This window comes from Sylvia atricapilla, chromosome 2 (assembly GCF_009819655.1).
Source record: "Sylvia atricapilla isolate bSylAtr1 chromosome 2, bSylAtr1.pri, whole genome shotgun sequence".
NCBI classification, from domain to species: domain Eukaryota; kingdom Metazoa; phylum Chordata; class Aves; order Passeriformes; family Sylviidae; genus Sylvia; species Sylvia atricapilla.
Window position 1 is genome coordinate 65992120 of NC_089141.1, and position 7954 is coordinate 66000073.

Consider the following 7954-nt stretch of genomic DNA (forward strand, 5'->3'; position numbering starts at 1 on the left):
CGAACACAGAGCCCCGGCGGCGCCGGCACAGCCGTGTTTATGTAGCGCGGCCGCACCTCGCGGGAGGCGTGGGAGGCTGGCGGGAGGCAGAGCCGAGCGCACGGGGAGGAGAAGGGGACGGCCCTGCACTGACGCAGGGTCCCCCGTCGTCGTCCGTCCCCTGTTTCCCCTCCCCGCCCCGGTCCTCCTTCCCCTGTTGCGGTGGGGACCCGCTCCCGCCCGGTGCCGCCCGCCGGGCTCCCGTCGCCGTCCGCGGGCACCGCGGTGTGCGTCCAGCGCGGATAAAACCTCGGGGGTCCCGCCTCCCTCCCTGCCTCCCCCAGCCCCCTGAGCGAGGCTTCGGCTCCGGCTCGCTCCTCGGCTGCCCCGAGACGCCTGGTTTCTCGCCGGCAAGAAAAGCCCTGTTTGCCCTGAGGTGCTGGAGCGGGCAAGCGGCGGGACGCCGCTGCTCTGCCGAAGGCGCTGCGGTGTACCCCTACTGTTCTTCCTAAGGCTTGTCCCAGCCCTCTCCAAATGAGAACCCCGGCGCGATAACCGCGTCCCTTCCGTCCTATCGCCTTCGCAGGAGAAAACGCGAGCCTGGGGTGCTTTCCGCTCTCGCCTCACCCGGCTCCCCGGCCTGTTTCGGGCTTGCAACAGACCCCCATCACTATGCAGGTTTTTCAAGTCCTGAAGAACTCCGTAAAACCCCCCGCTCTCATCCTCATTCCCGGAGGGAGAGGCGAGGGATCGCACCGGGAGCGCCGCCCAAGGGATGCCCCGCCGGCCGGGGGAAGACCCTGGTGGCGAGGGACACGTCGGCGCGGATGCGGTCCCCTCCAGCTGCCTGACAAGCGGCACTTCACCGTGAGAGCCAAGCTCCTCGTCTCTGCGTGCATATTTGTGTATTAGGTGCCCGTACAGCTCAGATTTAATTAGGATTAATTAGGTACATCGGGATCTGCGTGAAACATAAGCACCTATTTAACGTGCGTTGGTAGAAAGCTTAGAAGTTGTTTCAAGCTTTTGCTTGAATTTATTCTACGCTTCTGTGTCTCTTTGCAAGTAACGGTGAAGAGCTGCTGCCTTGATGCATTTAGTTGCTCTCCCGTGGGAGTTCGGTGTGCTTTCTTCTTCGAGAGAACAGCTCAGAGGACAGGGAGGTCTGAGGAGTGTGAAGACAATGGTCAGTGCTCTCCTTTCGCAGAGGTGAGAGAAGCCCTCTCTGGAAGTGCCCTACTGCAAGTGCCCCACTGCAGTGGTCTGTGAATTAGAAATAAAAAGATGCAGAGGCAGGGTGTAGAAGTCCTTCAAAAATTGAGAAGTGGGAAAGGAAGGAAAGGCAAGTTAGTTCTCAAGAAGCAAGATAAGTTTGCCCAAGAGAATAAGAGGAAGAAGAGGGGGGAGTTGAGAAACAGAAGTTTTGAAAAGGGAATGGATAGTAAAGTAGAATAATGTGTCTAGGGAGAACTGACAGGGAGATACTGTGGTCTGGGGAGAGTGGACACTCAAAATTTACATGAGTCTAATCTGAACAAGACTAAGAATACGGTAACAAAGATGCAGACCATTACTTCTTCCATGTTGGAAAAACAGTTACCAAGACTTTGGCCACCAAGTATTTTCATTTGTGGGAGTGAAATGACAAAGTAGGTTAATCTCATGATTTGCTGACATTTTGTCACAAGAGCTTGTTTCTTGGTTTCTTTTGGTTTCTTTTTTCCTGGTGGTTTTTTTGGGGTTTTTGTTTGTTTGTTTGTTTTGTTTTTTGTTTTGTTTTGGGGGGCGGGGGTTGTTGATTTATTTTGGTTTTAGTTATTTGTTTTGGTGGGATTTTTTGGTTTGGTTTTTTTTTGGTTTTTTTTGAGAGAGAGAAGTAGAAGAGAGGTTAAAACAGTTCTGAAAGATGAGGGGGAAATGAAATCATCTTGAATTAAGTTGTTTTGCTACCCATTTAAACAGCTGAGTTTGTTGCCAGAGGGGAAAAAAAGGGGGAGAAATAACGTGACATGTACTGCCACACACAGAATCTTTGTTTTCTTTCTGTATACTATTTCAGGGTCAATTCACCAAAGTAAAAGCACATGAAATTTTCACGTGGTGGTTTGCTGGTGACAGTTTTATGGAGTTGCTTTTACCTCTTGGTCTCTTAATGTGGCATCTCCCCCTACATCACCCTGTTCCCGGCCATACTTAGCAAGAAACCACCTCAAGAGCCTCCCACAGATTCGTATTTTAAACTCCACTTCCCTAGTGTGGGCTCTCTATTGAGAGCACTGTGATTAAACTGTGCACCCAGAGGATGAGATCATATAATGCTTGAGCAGGCGCTTATTCATAGCAGAATTTGCAGTGGAAGATTTTGTACCTACCAGCAGGTGAGCCTTAACAAATGCTCCCATATTAAAAAAATAGGATCTGGCATTAGGTGAGTATTAATGCAGGTTAAGAAAAAAAAAAACCCAAAACACTAACATATTCATTAGACTTGAACTTTCTGTTTGTCTTGAGCTTTGTTAGGTTGAGACCAGACTTCATAAGACCTGAGCTTAATGGATTCTTCCAGTGCATATTTTCAGAAGCTTCAGAGATGAGTAAGTCGTGTTGCTCCTTCAGACCCTGGCTCCCCAGAGCTTTACCTCTGCCTGCCTGCTGTCTTGTGGGCAGTCAGGTGACAAGGACCCACTGTGCTCCTGTCTGTGCAGCACCTTGTGTTGTCCAAAGCCATGCACATTGAAGGGGTAGGGGGAGAACAGCTGACACAAGCACTTTATTTGGCCCACTGTCCCAGGTCTCTTTTGAAGGGCACAAACCAATCCATCCCACTGCAGTGTTCTCTATGTCAATGTGAAGCTGACTCCTTTTTAAAACGGGAGCAGGGGGCCTCCTCATAGAAAGACACTGTTCATACAGCCTGTTCAGCAGTCCTGGGCAAAGACCCAGCTTGCAGTGTTTGTCTCTGAGATAGATGTCATTTTCTGGGCTTAAAAACATGCCCAATACTGAAATAACTGTTTTGAAGCTATGTCTCTTCGGAGAAATTGTATTCTGTGGGCATCTCACTGCTGCTTTATGCCTTGCCTGGCTGCATGGCTTTGGTTATTGTAACTTCTTTAGTCAACAGATTTTTCCTCTTTTCACAATATGTTCATCTGATTTCTTCTCCATTTCCTATCTCTTTTCATTTGGCAGCATTTGTCTCAGTGAGGAGGATTGGACTTTGTCTGTGGGTATTACAATGGGTAAATATATCAACAATTTCTTACTTTTGTGTCAGTCACTGGGTTGCGTAACACAGTCATAGTGGTTTATTCTTATTTTGTGTGGGAGACAGTGAAATACTGGTACATGTAACATTAAAGGGTGCCACAGAATGCCTCCTGTAGGGCACACAGCCCCCATAAAGGGCAATAAATATGGTCTAATGGCCAGGCAAGGCTTTATGACAATAAATACGTAGTTGAAGACCTGCCTGTGCAGTACTGGGACATTTCTGGGCAATAACTCTTTCAGTTAAGACAGTCACATTTCAATGTCTGCTATTAGCTGCTGACCACAACTAGAGGGACACTGTCTTAACCTGTCAGGATACAAAAGCTTTTCTTTTACTATTTTGAGAAATTTACATTGGTTGGAGTGATTGATTTGGTTGATTGAGGGGGGGATTGTGACCTTTTTGTTTGTTTGTTTCGGGGGGTTTTGCGGGGGACGGCTTTTGTTGTTTCTGTGTTTACAAAGATGCTTCCATCAGGACGGGCCCCTGTTTTGCATTTTGGGCGGTACACCCACGGATGATCCAGGTTTATTCAGGAAGAACAGTTTTCTTCACAAATGGATGAAGGGTAACACCTAGTGGGAGTAAATCCACATTACAGTCAAGAAATACAGAGGGCTCCAAAGTATTGCCAGCATGACCCAAGACACATGAAGAGAAAAATGATAATTTTTCGGTAGATGAAAAGTATTATGTATTCAGCTTCTTCATGAGAAACTTAGTAGAGCAAGAATGTATTTTATCGCTGTTCTGAATTGAAGTGTTGGTTTATTATTTCTTCTAGCAGTCTTCACTGTGCGAAGTGGTATAATATTGCTTAGAAAATACTTAGTTTCATATGACTGCATTGTTTGAATTTTAATACTGAATTCAGTGAAATATTTAGCCTTCCGCATAAAATCATGAAAAGGAGTTAGTGATCTAAACTGAACTGGAGGTTCAAATATGCTCATTTAAGCTTCACAGTCTTGTTTAGAGGGTGCAAGAAAAAGAGTCTAGTAGTCCCACAGCAGGGCGTATCTCCTAAGAGTCAGGAGTCCTTTGCATTTTTGGGACTTATATGCTCTCTAAAATATGTTCAGTTCCATAGGGTTGACTTTGATAGTCAATGGATGACTATTAGGTTGAAACCTTTCTCATTTCTGAATCATTGTTCAGAGTGAATTTATCAGCCTCAGCATTATGCTCAAGTGATACCAAGTAATATTTCCAAAAACTTGAATTGTGCATTATTCCACCCAAGGGCAGAAGAAGCATTCAGCTACTAAAGAGAGTGCTCTCTCTCTTCCAACTCAGTTTCACAGGCTGTATATAGTTGAACACAAATGCATACATTCATAGATTTCAATATTTCATGTGAATTGTGATTAATGTTACCTGTGAAGTTACACCTGATAATAGCTGTTCATGGAGATTGTTTTGTCTCCGTGTTTGCATCCATCTGCTGTGGAAATCCAGCTGCTCTGAAAATCCACACATTCGAACATGAAAGATATTGAAGAGCCAGAATAATACAAGCTGTAAAGGACCTCAGAAAGTCATCAAGAGCTCATGAACTTTCCTCCTGCCTGAGTGCTACAGACATTGCTTTGGATAATTTTGTGAGGGCAGTGCTTTACAGAGTCTGGGAAAGAGGGAGTGAGAGAAGGAGGACAGACATTAGCTGTGTATTCTGTGTCCTTGGCCGATACATGGCTACAGTGTGTGACTGAGAAACATAATCAAGTGAGCAATTAGTGAAGGTCAGAGCTGTGTTAATTTGCTTCAAGCACCTTTGCAAAAATTGGAAGACAAAAAGTACCCTCAATGTTGTGGGGACATGCAGGTAGTTTCTGCCTCAGTGAAGAAGAGCACTTAAGGGGACACCTTCCACATGCATCCTGAGCACCACTAAAATTGGAGAACACAAGAGGCTATGCACATTATGTCAAATGGGAAAATACTCCCAGCTGGTTCTTTTCAGGTGATACCTAGGAAAAAGAAAAATGTGATACTTGATCTCCTGTTTTGGTTAATTATCAGGAAGTTACAGCTCTCTCTGATACCAAAAGAGCAGAGGACAGCTGTGTCATTTTATAACGTGCAGTGCTGTGGTATTTTACATGCACAACATGTGAGGCTTTTCTCCTATCTCCTATGCTAAATTACTCGCAACCCCTATAGAGCAGCTTTAAATCAGAGTTCTTTTTGTGAGTCTGGGCTCTCTGAAAGTAATCTTTTGAATCTCTGTGAAACATTTCAGTCATATCTTCAAATCTTCTCTCAGCAATTCTCCTATCTGTGAATAAACAGCACTCTGACCTGGCCTCTACCACAACAGCAACAGAAAGACCTCTGCAAAACATGTGAGTGGAAACTACATCCATCTTCTACATTACCATCAGTGTCAGTCTCTTGACAGCCTTAAGCTGTCTCTTAGAACTTAACTGTGTGGATTCAGAAAAAGAGCTCTCCTAATAGGGAAAATACAACTCCTTAGCTAATTAGGATAAAAAAAAGCAACCTCTACTCCATCTTCTTACCAGCCTACCTTCCTGTAGGGTTGGAGAGGCTTCAGAATAGCTTTTAAAGGGGTAAAAGCACTTTTTTTTTTTTTTTTTTTTTTTTTTTTTTTTTTTTTTTTTTTTGGATACAATCAGAAGATAAGAGCATTGGTCTGCAGAGGAGCAAGTCAAGGGCTGTCCCCAAGTCTATTCTTTTGAGAAGCTAATAACAAGAATGGTATCATTCCTGGGTAGGAATTCTATCCAAGAGAAAATGCCTTTTAATGATTTTTTTTTTTTTTTAATTTACAGGTCTTACATCCTTTTCTTACAAAAATGTGTTTTTAAAAAAGAAATTAAGGATGCATTCATAGAATTATTCTTTTCAACAGTGATCCTTCAAAGGTAGAATAGTTCATAATAATGACATTGGCGATTGTGTGCTTCAAATTTTTGTATTCACTGCAGCTGTGATTTGGAGGTAATCACTAATTACCACTGTTCACCATTCACTAATGGAGCATGTTTCAAAATCATAACTGTGGTCAGTGAACAGTAATTAATGCGTTTGCTTTTGCTTTCTTCCGCTCTGTACCAATGCAAGCTGTGCTTAACGAGTGTTAACTCTTTAAGTCAGATTAAAATAAGCAAATGAAATGCAGTCATTCATTTTCAACATTTCAGAAACTGAATGTGCTGCTTTGTTCTCTTTGCATCTTTTTCTGTTGAAAACAATTTTAAATTCCTGTTATGTTTAATAGAAGAAATGTCAGAACCCTTTGCAGGGGTGCTTACAGCATCTGCAAAGGTATGAAGAGGATGAAAGCTCACAGCAGGCACTCTACTATAGACAAGTTGGTAAATGATTTTTTACTACCTTAGGTACCTTGCTTGACTACCTGAGAAAAACATGCTTGCACTGGTTTAGTTTTTTCCTCTGCTGAGACCCAAGTTTGTATCCCTGGTGTCAGAACTGACCTTACTGGTGTCAAACCCTGCTGGCTTCACACCCCATGTAAATTACTGAATGGCATTAAAGTGTCAGGGAATGAATAGCACTGCAAGGCTTGTGCAGTGTTTCACAGCCCCCTGCTTGCTCCTGTCCCTCCGGGGTATCAGCCCTGAAGGATGCTTTGAGTAGAGATGGTTCCAGCTTTCCACTGTGCTTCACAGTTAAATGTCTCTCCACCAGATTTCATCATCTCTCAACAAAGGCTGAAATGAAATGAATGAAATCTCATCAGAGAATTGCTATTCACTTCCACAGAAGTAAAGATTAAAAACTATTTCTATACACATAAAGAGAGAGAGAGAACCTTCCAATGTTAGCATACTCAAACTTGCTTCTCCTGCTTTGGCCTCAGAACCTCCTGCATGGAGAGTGCAGCTCCACAAGCTCTTAGCTGCTGCAGACATCCTGGAAAATATCCATTCTGTCAAGACCTTGCCAAAGTACATATCACCAATGGCTATAACTAGAGTTCATGCCAGTGAGGACATCTGTGAGTGAAGGCTGTAATTACATACCCTTAGCTCCTGCAGGCATCTCAGCTGTTCAACCCATGCCAGAAAGGGATGCTGGACCTCCTATTCACTGATACCCCTCCTGACCTGCTATGTAAAATAATGTGCCATGGAGAATACATTTCAGTTACCTGGCAGGGGAAATTGCTCACTCCTAAACTGCCAAAAATTTCTGCCTAGAGGGTGAGATAGCAGACAGCCTTGTGTTAGGGCCAAAATTGAGTTTGCCAGTTTTCCTTCAGTCCTTATTCTTAGCAGTGTTTCCAGAACTTCTCCTACCTGTTATCCACTGCATAAACCAACCTGATTTTTTTCTTTGTGCTGAGCCAAGCTTGAAGAAACGTGGAATCAACTTAATCAGGCATAGCTGATGTTTCCCAGCTTGCTGATGTGCCGTGCAAATGAGATGTTATTGCCCAAAGTAATGAAAAGCATCTGTTTCTTACCTGTAAAGAAAGACTGAGGGTTGCTGCTGTTTGCTTAAAGGTGAGTTTGACAATCTTGTCTTCCTTCTTAGAAAAGTTCACTGCATGTATTTTGCTCTTGGCCTCTTGGAGAGGCCCAAATAGAATTCAATTCATGTGTCTATAGAAAATTCTGAATGTGCTTTTGTGTTCCAAGTGTTTATATAGAGGGATTACTACTCTGCTTTGTAGGGATTTCCTGTAATATCATCTATCTATGAACCATGTTT

At 43.7% G+C, this 7954-nt stretch overlaps 1 long non-coding RNA gene across 1 annotated transcript; it reads right to left on the reverse strand.

Annotated features, from left to right (window-relative positions):
• Positions 1-6380: 6380 nt before the first annotated feature.
• Positions 6381-7567, reverse strand: LOC136374318 (uncharacterized). Its single transcript, XR_010745874.1, has 3 exons — positions 7264-7567; positions 7071-7153; positions 6381-6951 (listed from the first exon to the last, which is right to left on the reverse strand). It is a non-coding gene; the product is annotated as an uncharacterized lncRNA (long non-coding RNA).
• Positions 7568-7954: the final 387 nt, after the last annotated feature.